The following is a 15081-nucleotide window of genomic DNA, read 5'->3' as shown; positions in this document are numbered from 1 at the left end:
GAAATCAAACCAGAAGTAAACAAAAATCAGACAGCAACTGAATGTGCCAAAAAACAAAAGAAAAAATTTATGGAGAAGGATCAGTTGGGAAGGAAAGAAATGTCAAAAATCCATAAAGACAGCAGTAGCAACTACAATTAGCAAGTACAGATCTCTCATGGAACAACCTCATGTTGACCAAAATTTGGTGCAGGAATGGTTAAGAAAGGTGAATTGAAACTCAAAAGATAAAAGGTTAATAGTGGTAGCCAAGGATACTGGACTATGTTCGCATTGGTTTGCAAAAATCCATTGAAAAGGAGGGAAAAACAGACAAACCCAGGTTCTATAAAAAGAACTGGAAGCAGTTGCTTATGTTATTGCTGGGTGTGATATGTTTGTGGCACAGGGCCTATGTACTGAAAGGCACAATAATATGGCAAGACTATTACACTGGGGATGACCATACCATAGAGATCCTTGGTTGCAGAAAGCATGCACTTCAGAACTGGTTTGTAGTGGGGACTACCTACTGAAATATCATCACTCAAAATGCCGAGTGCCAAAAAGCCAAAAAAAAAAAAAAGGATAGAAAACCCAGATAAGGTTGAATCTTGAAAATTGCTCTTCTTAAAACTTCTTTTTGCTAGGAGGGCAATCCCTCCACACCCCCTGAACTTATATATACCAACTCTGAGATTGCCATACGTGTGAAAAAGGAGAATATTCTGAGAAATGGCATCTCTGACTTTGTATATCTAAGCCGCAGCAGGTCCTGGCAGTCATATGGTTACTGTGTAGCTGGACTTACCTGACCTCACAGGCTGTTTATTGCAAAAAGCATTCAATTTACAGTTGGCACATAGTGGGATTTATTTGTCTTTAGAGGACCTTTGTTGCATAAAGTAATCAGGTTACAGCTGGTGTGCATCAAGGCTTGCCTGACCTCAGAGGCCCTTATTTGATGTACGCAAACAGATTAGAGCTGGTATGCAGCAGCAATTACCTGACCTTAGAGGCCCTTAGTTGGAGAAAGCAGACAGTTTTGATCTTGTGCATAGTTTGACTTACCTGTCCTCAGAGGCCCTTGGTTATAAAAAGCAATCAGTTTATAGCTGGTGGGTAGAAGGACTTATCTGACATCACAGACCCTTCACTGTGGAAAGCAAGAGATTCAGAGCTGGTGTGTAGTAGAACCTACATGACCATTGAGGCCTTTTGCTGTGGAAAGGAATCAACTGAGAGTTACTGTGAGTCAGAACTTACCTGACCTCAGCTGCCTTTGTTTTTTGGAATTAGATCTGGTGAGTTGTGGAACTTATCTGACCTCAGACACTTTTATTTATGGAAAGCAGTCATCTTAGAGTTGGTACTTAGTGGGTCTTATCTGACTTCAGAGGCCAGTATTCACAAAAAACATTTCTTTTAGAGTTCTTATGTAGTAGGTATTACCTGAGCTCAGAGGCTCTTTGCTGCAGAAAGCAATCAGTTTAGAGCTGGTCTATTTAAAGACTTAACTGACCTTAGAGTCCCTTGGTAGCAGAAAGCAAGCAGTTATGAAGTGGTACGTAGGGGGTCAAACCTGACCTCAGAGGTCCTTAATTGTGGAGTCCAATCCATGCAGATCTAGTCTATAGCAAGACTTACCAGAACTCAGACTCTCCTTTTTGAAGAATGTAATCAATTCCGAGCTGTTGAATAGCTGGATTTCCATGAGCTCAGATGATCTTCACTGCAGAAAGAAATCAGTCTAGTGCTGGTACATGATGGGACTTACCTGACCTCAGATGCTGCTCATTACAGAAAAAATCAGTTTACAGTGAGTGCATAATGGGACTTACTTTTCATTAGTGGCTTTCCATTGAAAGAAGTTTGGGTATCCTTCTTCCACACTGCCCTCATTTCTGCCTGCAAATCCTGGTATTTTATGACTTTGTGTCTCTGTACTGAAGACACTATAGTCACTGGGTGTAGCAATTTCAATGATCAATGCTACTTTTGTCTTCTTTTCATGGACTATTATATCTGGTTTTCTTGCATCTATTTATTGAACTGTTGGTAATGGGTGATCCCATGTGATGTAGATTTCATCATTTTGTATAATGCTTTGTGGTTCATGTTTCCAGTGTTTTTCAATTACTTCAGTATTATAATATTTGCACAATCCCCAGTGCAACAGTCTTGTCACATTATTATGCCTTTCAGTATACAGTCCTTCTGCCATGAGTATAGCACAACCAGCAACAAGGTGTGTGACTGTTTCCAATTCTGTTTTACAAAACCTACATTTGTCTGTTTCTCCCACATGTTCAATGGACTTTGTAAATCAACATGTCCACTATCTTGGGCCACCAATATTAACCTTTCGCCTTTTGGTTTAAATTCACCTCTCCATAACCATTCCTACATTCAATCCTGATCAACATAAGGTTGTTAAAAAATAATAATAAATAAACAGGAACCAATCAATTCCAGGATGGCCCCCCTGTTGTAGGAGGAAGTGGTGGTCCACAAAAAAAAAATGCAAAAACTGACAGGCCATAAAAAGCCATAAAGATGACAAACTGAACTACTAAGGATAAGAAATCTATGTATTGTTACTGTTCCTGTTACACACAGAAAGCTTGAAAGAGAAATTAAAGGAAAGAAAAATATTTACTCAAGAAAAAAGTATCAAAGGCTTCAAAGGAACATTTGTATTCATTAACACAAATGGTGTATAAAAAGCTTTACATAGACAAAGGAACTCTGGGGTGCTTGGAAAAAGAACAAACAGAAGATGTGCAAAAATATAAAGAACAAAATTCAGAGATTTTTGGAAGGTATAAAAAGAAACAGGGACATAGGTCAGAAAAGGAGCTTTGGTATGGTGCGATATTTACACAAAGGAGAAAAACAAGCTAATTGATACAAAAAAAGGCAGCTCCAAAGATATTTCAAGAGAAATTCAGGCGAAGGCACCCAGGTATAGAACAATTTACAATGCAAAAAATAAAACAAAAAGGGGGTGTAGAAAACAGGATTAGTAAAGCAGAAGTTAAACAAATAGAAATCGAAGTTATGGATTATTTACAAAATGAAGGATTTAGTGTGGAGAATCCATTACAGGCAATGTCTCAGCATGATGGAATTACAGGTTCCCAGATTAAGGCGCAACAGTAGAACAGTAGGCATTTGGAGAAGAAGATTTACAATATGATGATGCTTTGGAGCCTTCAGTAGGGAACTGATATGAAAGTCCAGTTGCATTTAACAGTAAGAGAAAGAGCCAGAAATGGTGACAATTCCAGCTTTGGAGGCTAACACTGAATAGGCTCTGTAAGGGTCTGACAGGGCCTATTTCAGGTTGGCCAGTAAACAGCATAGTATATTTTCTTGTCCTATAGAAGCAGTGTTCTTGCACTTTAAAAGTGCCTGGAGAACATGTTGTTTAGAAATTTGAAGGGGTTCTAAATGCAGGTATGAGATCTGGGAGTGAAGGAAGAGAGTGGAGGTTAAACACTAGTCATTTGGATAAATCATACTGAATGTTCACAAGAAAAGTTAATATATGCTAACTGCAAAATCTGAGACATCTGGACATTTGATTGATGATGATCTAAAATCAAGGAAACATTGACTGGATAAGTTTATTTTTAGTTTAAAAAATATTTGGGTTCAAATGTCATCACATAGAAATACATACATATACACATACACACAGACACATACACACAGACAGATAGATAGATAGATAGATAGATAGATAGATAGATAGATAGATAGATAGACAGACAGATAAATATTGTAGTTAAATGCATGAAAAGTGGAATTTATGTCAGAAAATTAAACCAATAAGTTGGAGAAGACTGGAAGAAGAAATGGAAAGAGAGAGGACAGAAAAATTGGAATGAATAGGAAGGAATATGGTCTAAATTTATTTTGGTAAGTTTTAAAGATCAAAGTATTGTACTTAAACTAACATTAACACACTTAATCATAAGTAAAGGATTAGCCAGAGTTTTTAAATAAATGAAAGCATTAAAATCAAACATAATGAGAGAGGAAGGAAAAGAAGAATTAGAAAAGGTGGGGAAGATGGTAGAATGAAATAGATAATAAAGAGTGAATATGAGTATGAAGAAGAAATGGTAGCAAGGAAAATCCAGTTATAGGAAAAGATAAAAAAAGAGAAGGAAAATAAAACATAGGAATATGGGGAAAAGACTAACTCAAAGAGATTTTAAAACAAATCAAAAGATTTAAGTATAAATATATAGAAAAGGAACATGACAGCGATAAAGAAGCAGAATAGTGATCACTAAAAAGAAACTAAGAATATTCTCAAGAAACTATGAGATTCAATATTAAAGCCAGACTGAAATTCAGGAAAAAGCTCACCATTCATGTTATTTGCCTATCGCAGATTAATTATTATGATGGATGGAAAATGCAGTTTAGTGACACTTAGTGATGCAATGAGAAAGACCTCATTATTGACTCATTAGCATGTCTCTGAATTCCATTCTAGCTAGCATTAACACATTTTCAGATGTGAAAGTGATAATGTTCTCCCTAGCTGCCCATGCATCATATGGGCAAAGATATGTCTCTTCACTTACACATACAGACACACACACACGCAAATATATTCAGCCAACTTCACATGCACACATGCACATACACTACAGAAGTAGCTGAGAAGCATAGCAAACATGAACCACAAAACATTATGAAAAATCATGAAGTTTATTTCACATGGGATCACCCATGACTAATGCCTGGCATTGGAAATTATAGACCCATAAGTCTGACCAGCCTCATCTGTAAGGCGGTGGAAAGGATCATTACAGAATTAATAAATAAGGGGATGCAGAAACTACAAACTCTTGACCCAAGTCAGTTTGAATGTGTTAGAGGTAGATTCTGCCTACTTAATCTGGTTAACATCTTCAAGAAGGTTACGGAAGTAGTAGATGAGGGCAAATCAGTACATACTGCATAACTAATCCAACACCATCCCACACTTGGATATCATGGATAAACTATCCCAGCTAAATATTAATCCCTATGTAACTCATTGGATAGCAAATTGGCTGTCAGATGGAATCCAGGAATTTATGGCGGGTTCCTCTATCTCCTCCAAAATTGCAGCTGGGTACTCGAGGCTTCAGTCCTTGGACCACTCCTCTTTGATCAAAGCTACTATTAAGCATTGATGACAGACCAAGTTTGCAGATGACTGTAACTTGCGACTATCATAAATTATTCAGAGTACAACAAGATCCCCCAAAAGGGCCTTTCCCAAACCAATAGCTGGTGTTAAAACCATGCACTAAATTGTAATGCTAAGAAATGTATAACAGTATCCTTTGACAAGCGAAACATCCCTCATAACTATCACATTGACAATACATCCCTGAAAATGAATTAATTTGTTAGGAACCTGGGAGCCTATGTACACAATGAACACCATGTATCTACTATTATGAGAAAGTCTGTGTACGTTGCACGGCTTATTATTAAGGGCATGGTGTCCAGGATTATGATCATTGCACTGTATTTCACATTCATCGGGCTGATCACTGAGCATACTGCCCCCTTCAGCATGTACCTGTCCAAATGTTTGACACCATTTCAACACCCACACTTTCCTACTAAGAAAATCAAGGGCCTAAATTATAATAAACTATGCAGACTGTCTCAAAGTCTTGTCTCTCTCCTATGTATCATACAGGCTATTCTCTCCTGCATACAGAGGCTCAACAGACCCCACCCTGTGTCAGACCTACTGCTCATTTGCAAGTCCAGTGGGAGCATAAACACTAGCTCATGAGTTTTAAATCTCTTGTGCAATATTAATGAAACATGTTGGAATGGCAGATATGTATCACAGAGAATGCCACTTCTTTGGAATTGTCTTCTTCTCCACATAAAGCAGAGGCTTTATCTTACACTATTCAAATGTAATCTGGAGAAATGAATTAGTAACCACAAATGCACTCCTGCTTTAGCACCCTTGACCCTCATGGATAGTGATAACCTGTACACGTTCTGCTCATCTTTGTGATATCTATAATTAAAATATTATGGATGAAAACATCATGATAATTTATGCGTAGGCGTCTGAAAATCCTCGTGGATGAATAGTCCATTAAGTACCTCTAAATTTTATGAACGTATGGAAATGCTCATGGCTTTCAATTTACTTTGCCAAGTGATTTAGAGAATCAGGTGACCAGTTTTATAAGGTTAACAGTAAAGATGTTGCCTGAAATGCTATGTTATTAAATGATGAACAACTTCCCAGCATAGAACAAAGGTCACCTAATGACTCAGACTTTCACAAAAGAGAAAGATGACATCTTCTAAGAGGGAACAAAATGCAGAACATTTTTTAATTAACTCATTACATCTGAGTGACACCTCCAGGTGCAGCTGCAGTTAACTCGTACGGACGCCCCTAAGCATCAAATACTGCTTGTTCATATTTGCATCAATAATTCCAAAACCATGCAATGTACAAGGTTTTAAAAGATTTCATCATAAGGCTTACACAATAGCAAACTTAAATGCATTACTATTTGACGTCTGTCTAGTGCAGGTAAATAGATATTAACTGTTGTTTTTATACTATTATTTATATAGATACAATTTTCACATTTTTTCTAAATATCTCAACAACCAAGTAACACAGATAGAACCCCTTAGCCTCATATAAAAGCTCTCAGCTAGATGAATAAAATGCTGCTGACAGTATGTGTGTAACTTGAGTGGTCACTGAGATACTGCAAGTTGTTTACAAAGTATTACAAATGTAATTATTACTGTGTTTACTGTTTCTTAAAAAAATCTCTTTATGACCTAGAACCTAAAGAATACTGCCACTATAAAATAGTTTGTGCTTAAGAGTTTGACATTCATACTTTTTTCATAACCCCTATGGTCCCAGAGATATGAACATTTGTTTGAATTTTACAGACATAATTTGATTCTGTCACCCATGGTGGTGGTGCTGCAGTAGCATTGTCACCTCACAGTAAGACGCTGTCTGGTTCGATTCTCAGCTAGAGCGTCTTCTGCATGGAGACATGCGTGAATGGGTGTACCTTCGTTGAAGGTTGTGCGTCAGGCCTGGCAAGCCGGTACGTAAAAATCAACTGCCAATTATTAGCGAACCAGAGTTCAGCTGTGGCGACCCCTAACCGGGAAAAAGACGAAAGACACAAACAATTTGATTCTGTCAAAAGGCTTAGGCTCCACCCACTGGAAGTTACAGTGCAAACTTCCTGAGCTTCAATGAAGCGAGTGAGTTAAGTGGACTGCATCATGTTGAGCTGAATATTGTAATGTTTGATATTATTCCACATGAGATGTATGGCCTCAACCCTTTGTTGTCTCAGTTTAGGTCTGGCATCAAAAACACAATAATCAAACCAAATTACTACAAATGCTTGCATTTGTTCACCTTCCAATAGCCAAACAGGAATGTTAAGCATAAGCTAAAATACGAAAAAGCTTATAAAGTTTAAAAAGCTGAGTTCAGTGCAATAATTCTTTAACACTTCCCTCTTTTTAGTTATTTCTACTAACATGACTGTGTAAGAAATATCAAAGAAAATTGTGACAATCTCTTCCTTAGAGACATGTTCTGTGGAAAATGTAGCTGTCTCTTTTTGGCACATTAGGAAAACTAATCCTTCACATTCTACCTGCACAATATAAGAACAATAATTGTGGAACAAACAGGTGGGATATTTGAATATTAGGAACTCCCTAGAAACTCAGTGTGGAGTCCATCAATCCTTCCTTCCTTTCCCTATGGAATACAATAACAAAAATCATTACCTGGACTTTTTCAATTTCCAGGATACAGTATTTGGCTGACTTTCACTGCTGATTCAGGTAAGTTCCCAAACAAATGAATACATCAAATACCCTAGTATAGTGTAACAATGCATGTGTGCACCAAGCACGCTGTACTTTCCTCAGAACCCTTTATTGGAGCTTCCATCCATAGTATGTCTGCTTTACTACTTGCCTCATTTACCCTCTTCATAATAGTCCTGCCTTTTCAAAACTATGTTTAGGTTCTGTCCTACTCAATCTATTGTGGAATTTAGACCTTTTCTATTATTACATTTGTTTTAGATTTTCTTGTACCTATTTGTTGACCAAGTAAGCGCACTGCACACTGGAGACATTGTCTCTTTCCAGGGGTGACTCAGGAGTACTTTCTGGTGAAGTAACTCACACAGCAGGCAAACAAAGGTAGAAGCAATGAAGTTCTGTAGCCTGGACACCAGAAGCAGCTCATTAACAATTCAGAGCTTTAGTCCTCTGCGCTAACCATCAGAGAGATGCTAGCTACCTTATTTTGTCTCTTTAAGTAACTTTAAATTTTGTTTACTCATTCTTATTATCCTAGGGCCTTATTTTGGAATCACCCTTTTTCTTCTATATCCCCGCTCTCATTGTAAACTGCAAATATATAATTTCCCACACCACAATGTTGCAGATACTGTTTTCTAGAGATATGGAATGTATGGGGATATTATCATTGCAAATGTCTGGTCACAATCTTACACACTTAGGAAGTTTATTTGTAAGGAAGTTATGGACCAGACTCATAGGAAGAAGTCAACCAAAAGTGATATGCTTTATAGGGTCATTCTGAAATATACTACTGTGCTTTTTTCTGGGAAGGACCCTGACATACAGGATATATTTTCTATGGAAAAAAAAAAAACATTCAGAGCTGCTCCCATTAACTGTTGAATGGCATCATTTGCATTTGGGTCCAGGAGACTAGAACTATATAATAATGATTTAAACTAGTCAACCCATGGATTATTATCAGTCATCAAAAACTGCAATGTCTTTGATATGCTATATAAGTGTACCAGCTTAATGAGAGAGTCTTCCAAGTTTTTCTATCAAGTTCTGCCGAAGCAGAAACATGTAACTTAACTAGTGGCCAGTAAACACGTAAACTGAATTAAAAATAAGTAATGACATGGGAAACACCCCCTCCCTCCTATTATGTGTCAGGACTAAAGTCAGTCTTATCAGTAGTATGAAGTAGGAGCAGTCTTATAGGGGAATAGGTAGCTAGGCAAAATATTAATTGTTAAAAGAAGAAAATGTTGACAAGTCAGTGAGATGAGAAAATAAGCAGCTTTCAAAGGATCTAAATGTGGAGGTAGATCTCACCATCATTATAACTTTATAAACTGATTCTTCTCATAAAGGTTATGACGGTAGCAAGTTGAATAGGGTTGGCCAGATTTTCACATCTCAAGTAATAAACCCCAAAGCAACCTTTAAAATCTCTAAGCATTCTCAGACTAGCTAAGAGATAGAATTCACCCATTGTGTCCTGAGTCTGCTCTAGATTTTCCTTCTGGTAGTCTTTCAATGGGAGTCACCAGAGGACACTTTCACAAGTACCCAAATCACCTGACCTGACCCCTCTTAACACAGAACACCAGCAGCTGTACTCTGATTCCTCCCACACTTATGAGATCCTTGTGCTGCCAGATTACTGAATTCCTGTTTCTGTCATAGAGTGAGCTCGGCTACTCTCTAAAGTAAACTCCTTTCCACCACTTGTATCTGCAGTTTTATCCCTTGATCACTACATAAATTCATGGCCATATGTAAAAGGAAGATATAGCCTGACCAATACATTTTGAGCTTCATGCTATGACTCAAATTCCAATTCATTAGTCCATTAAAAGGCCTGCATTACTGCTTCCATTACACCCAGTTGCTGATCAATCTCCCAGTCCCCTCTAATCTCACTCATGAGCAAAGCACCAACATATCTAAACTTCTTTACCTGAGGTAATTGTCCACCCCATCACTCAGACAGATCAGTTCATACTGTTCTGGGAGGAACAATGACATCTCTTTTGAAGACATTGATTTTTATCCCAAATGGTTCACACTCAGCAGTAACTCACTGTAGTGCAGACTGGAGATCACAAACACTTCAGGTTAAGAGATAATATCATCTGTGAACAACCAAATAAAACAGTAATGTTCCCAAACTGGACACTGTCTAGACATGGGCTACAGCTTGATATCCTGGCTGTCTATGATGATAAGAAGCAGGAAGTGAGATTTGGAACACCATTAGAGTAGTCATATACCCAACTTGAATGTATTTGACGTAATGCTGAGATTGTGAACACAAATCTCTTGTGTCTTATCAGTTACACAAAACACATGTAGACAGTAATGGTGAAGTCCCCATGACCAGTCCAATATCCATGGAAGAATAAACAGCTGATCTACTGTTTCATGATGAGGATGAGACCCGCATTGCTTCTTCTGAATCAGAAAATCAGCTGCAGGATGGACTCTCCTTTCCTGGTATATGTTTTCTCAGGGAGATGAGGGTGTGTGATCCTTATATAACTCAGATGTACCCTCCTGTCCCTCCCACTTTTCAAAAATGGGGACCATTATGCCAGACTACCAATCAGGATGCACTGCCCCAACCATCTATGCAGTGCTGAAACCTGTTTTATTATATACCAAAATCACTTTTGCCCTATGTTGTGACCCTCAGTATACTATTTCCCCTACTACAACCTATATGATTTGTCAGACAAGGATGTATCTAGGAATGTTTCATTAAAAGAAAGTGTGAGACTGTAGCTGAAATTGCTAAGCAGTGAGATAGTGTTCTTCAGACTTGGGATAATTTTCAGTTGCAAAATATCATTCCTTTCTCAGTTAACTTGTTACTAAATTCTTAGTTGTGACAAGCAGGGTTATTGTGGGATACTGTCCTTTTAACTTCAACAAGTGAATGCATTATAGGCACATATGTTATGCCTAATTCTATCAATTAGGAATGTGACACTTGAGGAAAAAAGGGTCTAACTGGGCAGATGTGGTCTAAACTGTCAAACCCAGAGTTTGTAGAGTTCCAGGATGAAATGCAGGAGGGACTGAGTTCATTCACAGCTACCATTTGAAATTATGGAATGTTTTTACTGAAAACCCTAATGCATAGCTTTTGACACCATGTAAGCAAATACATTCAACAATTCTGGCCACATGCTGCTTACACTGAAATCCTGAGACTGCTTCATACAACTGAAACTGGAGAACATAATGTTTTAATCAATGGGAAACATGGAATTTAACACAAATATTTAGACAGCAGATATAACCTCCAGTGATAAATGTTATCTTTTAGAATAAGAGCAAGAACTGTTATACCAAAATTAATTAACTGGGAAACATGTAAAATATTTCTCTGCATACAGCAAGTGACATATGACAGCAGGACACTGTGGTAAAAAGATGTAAAGCTTTGTCATACCAGGAAATGGATGAATATCAGGCCAACAACTGTAGCATTAAGCAGTGGCTTGGAATCTTCTGGAAATAGAAGCATTGATCTTAATGATATTTCAGGATAACATTTTTATAGCAAGAAGATGATCCCACATTTTAATCAGTATAGATATTATTTAAAGGTGGCTATCAGCATAACTGTGTATCAATAATCCAATAAGTGCTTGCAGAATAGAAACTAATACTCTGAAGAAAGCCTAATATTTCAAACTCTGTTAAATATGTGTAGGTAAACTGTCTGTGATGAAAATTTCTCACTTTGACAATGTGAGAACTATTTTTCTCTGTTAAGTACCAGAACCGGTTAAACAATTAAGCAACTTAACTTGATAAAGCCAAACATTGTAAATGCATTCAGGTGTGTAAGAACTCAACTTACTAAATTACATAAATAATTAGTTTTATTTAAAGAACAATAAAGGCAATAAATTTGATCCAACACAATAATCCTTTCCTTTAACTCACTATTTATGTGTCAATTAAAATGACAATTTATTAGTATTTTGTGAAAAAAATACATTTTAACCCACACCCTTGAGAGTGTTAACATTCTGAGAGTAAGATGTAGATAACAGTAACAGTACTTGGAACACATCTAGAGCCTGTTTACTGCATTTTCTGTGTTGCACTTAATTTAAAATTGTTTTTTTCTCTAAAAACTGCATTTTACCTGATTTTGGCCAAGCACTCAAGTGTGGGGTCATTTATTGCACTGTTGTGATTATTTTGCTGCTTGTGTATCTCTGCTACCTTTAAACTACAACAAAAAGAAAAAAAAAAATCTTGATTTTTTTTCCCTCTTTCTGAAAGTTAAGAAAGTTCAGTTACAGATTTGCTGTTCTGAACTGTTTGGAAGTTTCTAGAAGGCCAGTGCTTGCTTGGGCTAAAGGGAAGTCTCTGTGTTCACCAGTGGGAGTGGTTAACACTGAACAGCCTGCCTGTCCCTGGAGGAGTGATTACTACCTAGAAGCTGTAGTTTTATTGGCCATTTTGGGTCAATTCTAAACTCCTTGATCTCTCTCTTAAAACCCTACAACTCTCTTTTTGTGCGGTTTTGCACACTGAGCAGTGTCGGGCAGCGCCGCCTAAACAGGTTTAAACTATTCCAGGCTCCACAAAGTCTGCTCTTCACTTTTTCCCTTAGAACTGTTCAAACTCTCAAAATAATCACTCTATTCTCTTTCTAAAGCCATGCACTTGCTCAGCTCTTATAAGGAAACACTAACTAAATAAAGCACTACACCCTCCTTGACTTCTCATAAGCATTAGACTCCCGATTGGTCCTTCCTGATCAAGTGAAAAATCAGTTCCCTTCCCTAATTTGATCAGTAAAAAAACAGTTCCCTATACTAATATGGTATGTCCAAGGGTCAGTTTCAAGGTTACTCTCCAGTCCAGCTGGTGAATCTGGAAATTCTGAAGCAATGTTACAACTGCCTTATGTACACAGACAACCCTCTCCTCCTTCCAACAAACTCTAATACATGTGAGAGATGCAGTTACACAGCCAAACTGGAGGCAAAGCTCTCTCAACCCAAGACTGGCACAGTCAGTCAGGAGGAAAAGGTAACCACCCACACCACAAATCCAGTCTCACACAGACCTATTGCATCTGCATACCCAACACATAAACACACAAAAACATACTCGGAGGCTCTAAATAAAAATCTGCCTAAACAGCAAAGACCTCCTAAGCAGATATCCAAGCAACAGCCACCCCTCAACAATACCCATGAATCACATATCTCACAAAAGCAGTGTGCCTCACAGTCACAGCCCTTAAGGCCAAACAACACACCAAATGCACTTGTTATAGGGGACTCTATTGTCCGGCACACTGACGTCCCGCTCACCAGACTGAACAAGGAGAAGGTCACTGTAAGCTGCCTGTCGGGTGCCAGGATCTGCCACATAACGCAAGCACTCAGGTCACTCCAAAGCAAGTACAAGTATGAATCCGTCATTGTCCATGCTGGTGTGAATGACCTGAGACATCCCTCCCTGGACTACATGAAAAGAGACATAGAGGAGCTCTCTGACCATGTAGCCCAGGCTGGTATGACCCTGACCTTGAGTAGCATCTTGCCTCACCAAGAATGATGCCACAGTATAAAGACAAAAATGATCAGTTTCAACAATTGGCTAAAGTATTGGTGTCATTCAAAGGGGATCCAGTGTCTGTCAGCCTGGGATGACATGCTCGACAAGCCACGTTGCTTCGCTAGAGATGGCTTGCACCTGTCACCCTTAGGCTTTCGTATACTGGCCAAGGCTCTTGTCACCCCCATAGTGCCTTTTTTAGGCAAGGCTCAAAGGACAACCCCACCTCCATAGACAACCCAAGGATAAAAAACTAAAGGCAATACTACTCAATGCCAGAAGTCTGAACCTCAAGATGCACGTACTCGAGGCTCTCCTCAGTATGGAGAAAATCGATGTCTGTGCAGTAACAGAAACCTGGTTCAAGGCTCCTGAGAGCACCCCAGCACTACCAGGTTATAACTCATACCATGCGTTTCGGCCACAAAACTTGGACTGAAGCACAAAAGGAGGGGGAGTATCTATATTCATCAAAGATACCTACACCTCCAGGTTAGTGGCACTGCACGAAGCATCGGAAACCATCCATGTGCAACTAACAGTGGGCAAAACTGCCTTTCAGTTTGTAGCCTGGTTCCACACCAGAGGTAAACCCCTCATTGGTAAGATCAGACCATAAACAAATTTCCCTCGACATTCATATCCCATCCCCACCCCCAGCCAAGAAAATCACTGTAAAGAATTTCTCAAAAGCCAACTTTGCACTTCTCAAGACTGAGGTGGAATCCTTCAAAGCCCCTGGGCCAGAGGATAATACAGCCCAATCCGCAGAATCCTTTACAGATGCATTCTATGAGCACCTGCAGGAATGCATGGATCGTGCTATCCCAAATAAAACCAAGACTCACTCCTCCAAAAACAGGAGACTGGTCTGGTGGACCCTGGCCATAAATAAGCTATACAACAGAAGGAGGAAGCTACTACATGACAGAGCAAAATCCCAAAAAGGGAAGGCATCTCTGATCAGTATTAGCAAGAAACTTCGATCCCTCATAAAATAATCAAAGGCCAGTTTCGGAAGAAAAATTGCCCTAGACACTAAAGATAATCACAAGGCCTTCTTTAGTTATGTCAGGAACATGAGCGGAAACTCCCAGATATGCTCTGAATTGTTGCATAATGGTACAAAATATACTGAACCTACAGAAATAGCCAAAATCCTGGCAGATAGATTCAGCGCAAACTCCCCCCCCTTCCCCCCCAAAAGAGCAAATGCCTATCCCAACTGAATGTAACCTCCCTGACATCACAGATGCACAGGTGAAAGCTACCCTTTCCAAAGCAAAAAACACAGCATCTATGGGACTGGACGGTGTCCCAGGCTGTGTCTTACATGAACTCCAAGAAGAACTGAACCCTCACATTAAATCACTGTTCAAATTTAGCCTTACTACAGGATATGTACCCAAAGAATGGCGTACAGCTACAGTGGTCCCACTCCACAAAGGTGGTGCCACAACGGACCCTGGAAACTATCGCCCCATAAGCCTGACTAGTCTGGTCTGTAAAGCTATGGAGTGTATTATCATGAACTCATAAACAAAGACATTGGGAGACTCCAGACACTGGACCCTACCCAATTCAGCTTTGTTAAGGGCAGATCATGCCTCTTAAACCTAGTTGATTTCTTTGAAACAGTTACCAAAGCCA

Source organism: Protopterus annectens, chromosome 2.part1, assembly GCF_019279795.1.
Source record: "Protopterus annectens isolate FY-2018-M chromosome 2.part1, PAN1.0, whole genome shotgun sequence".
NCBI lineage: Eukaryota > Metazoa > Chordata > Ceratodontiformes > Protopteridae > Protopterus > Protopterus annectens.
Note: the sequence above shows the minus strand (reverse complement) of the source record.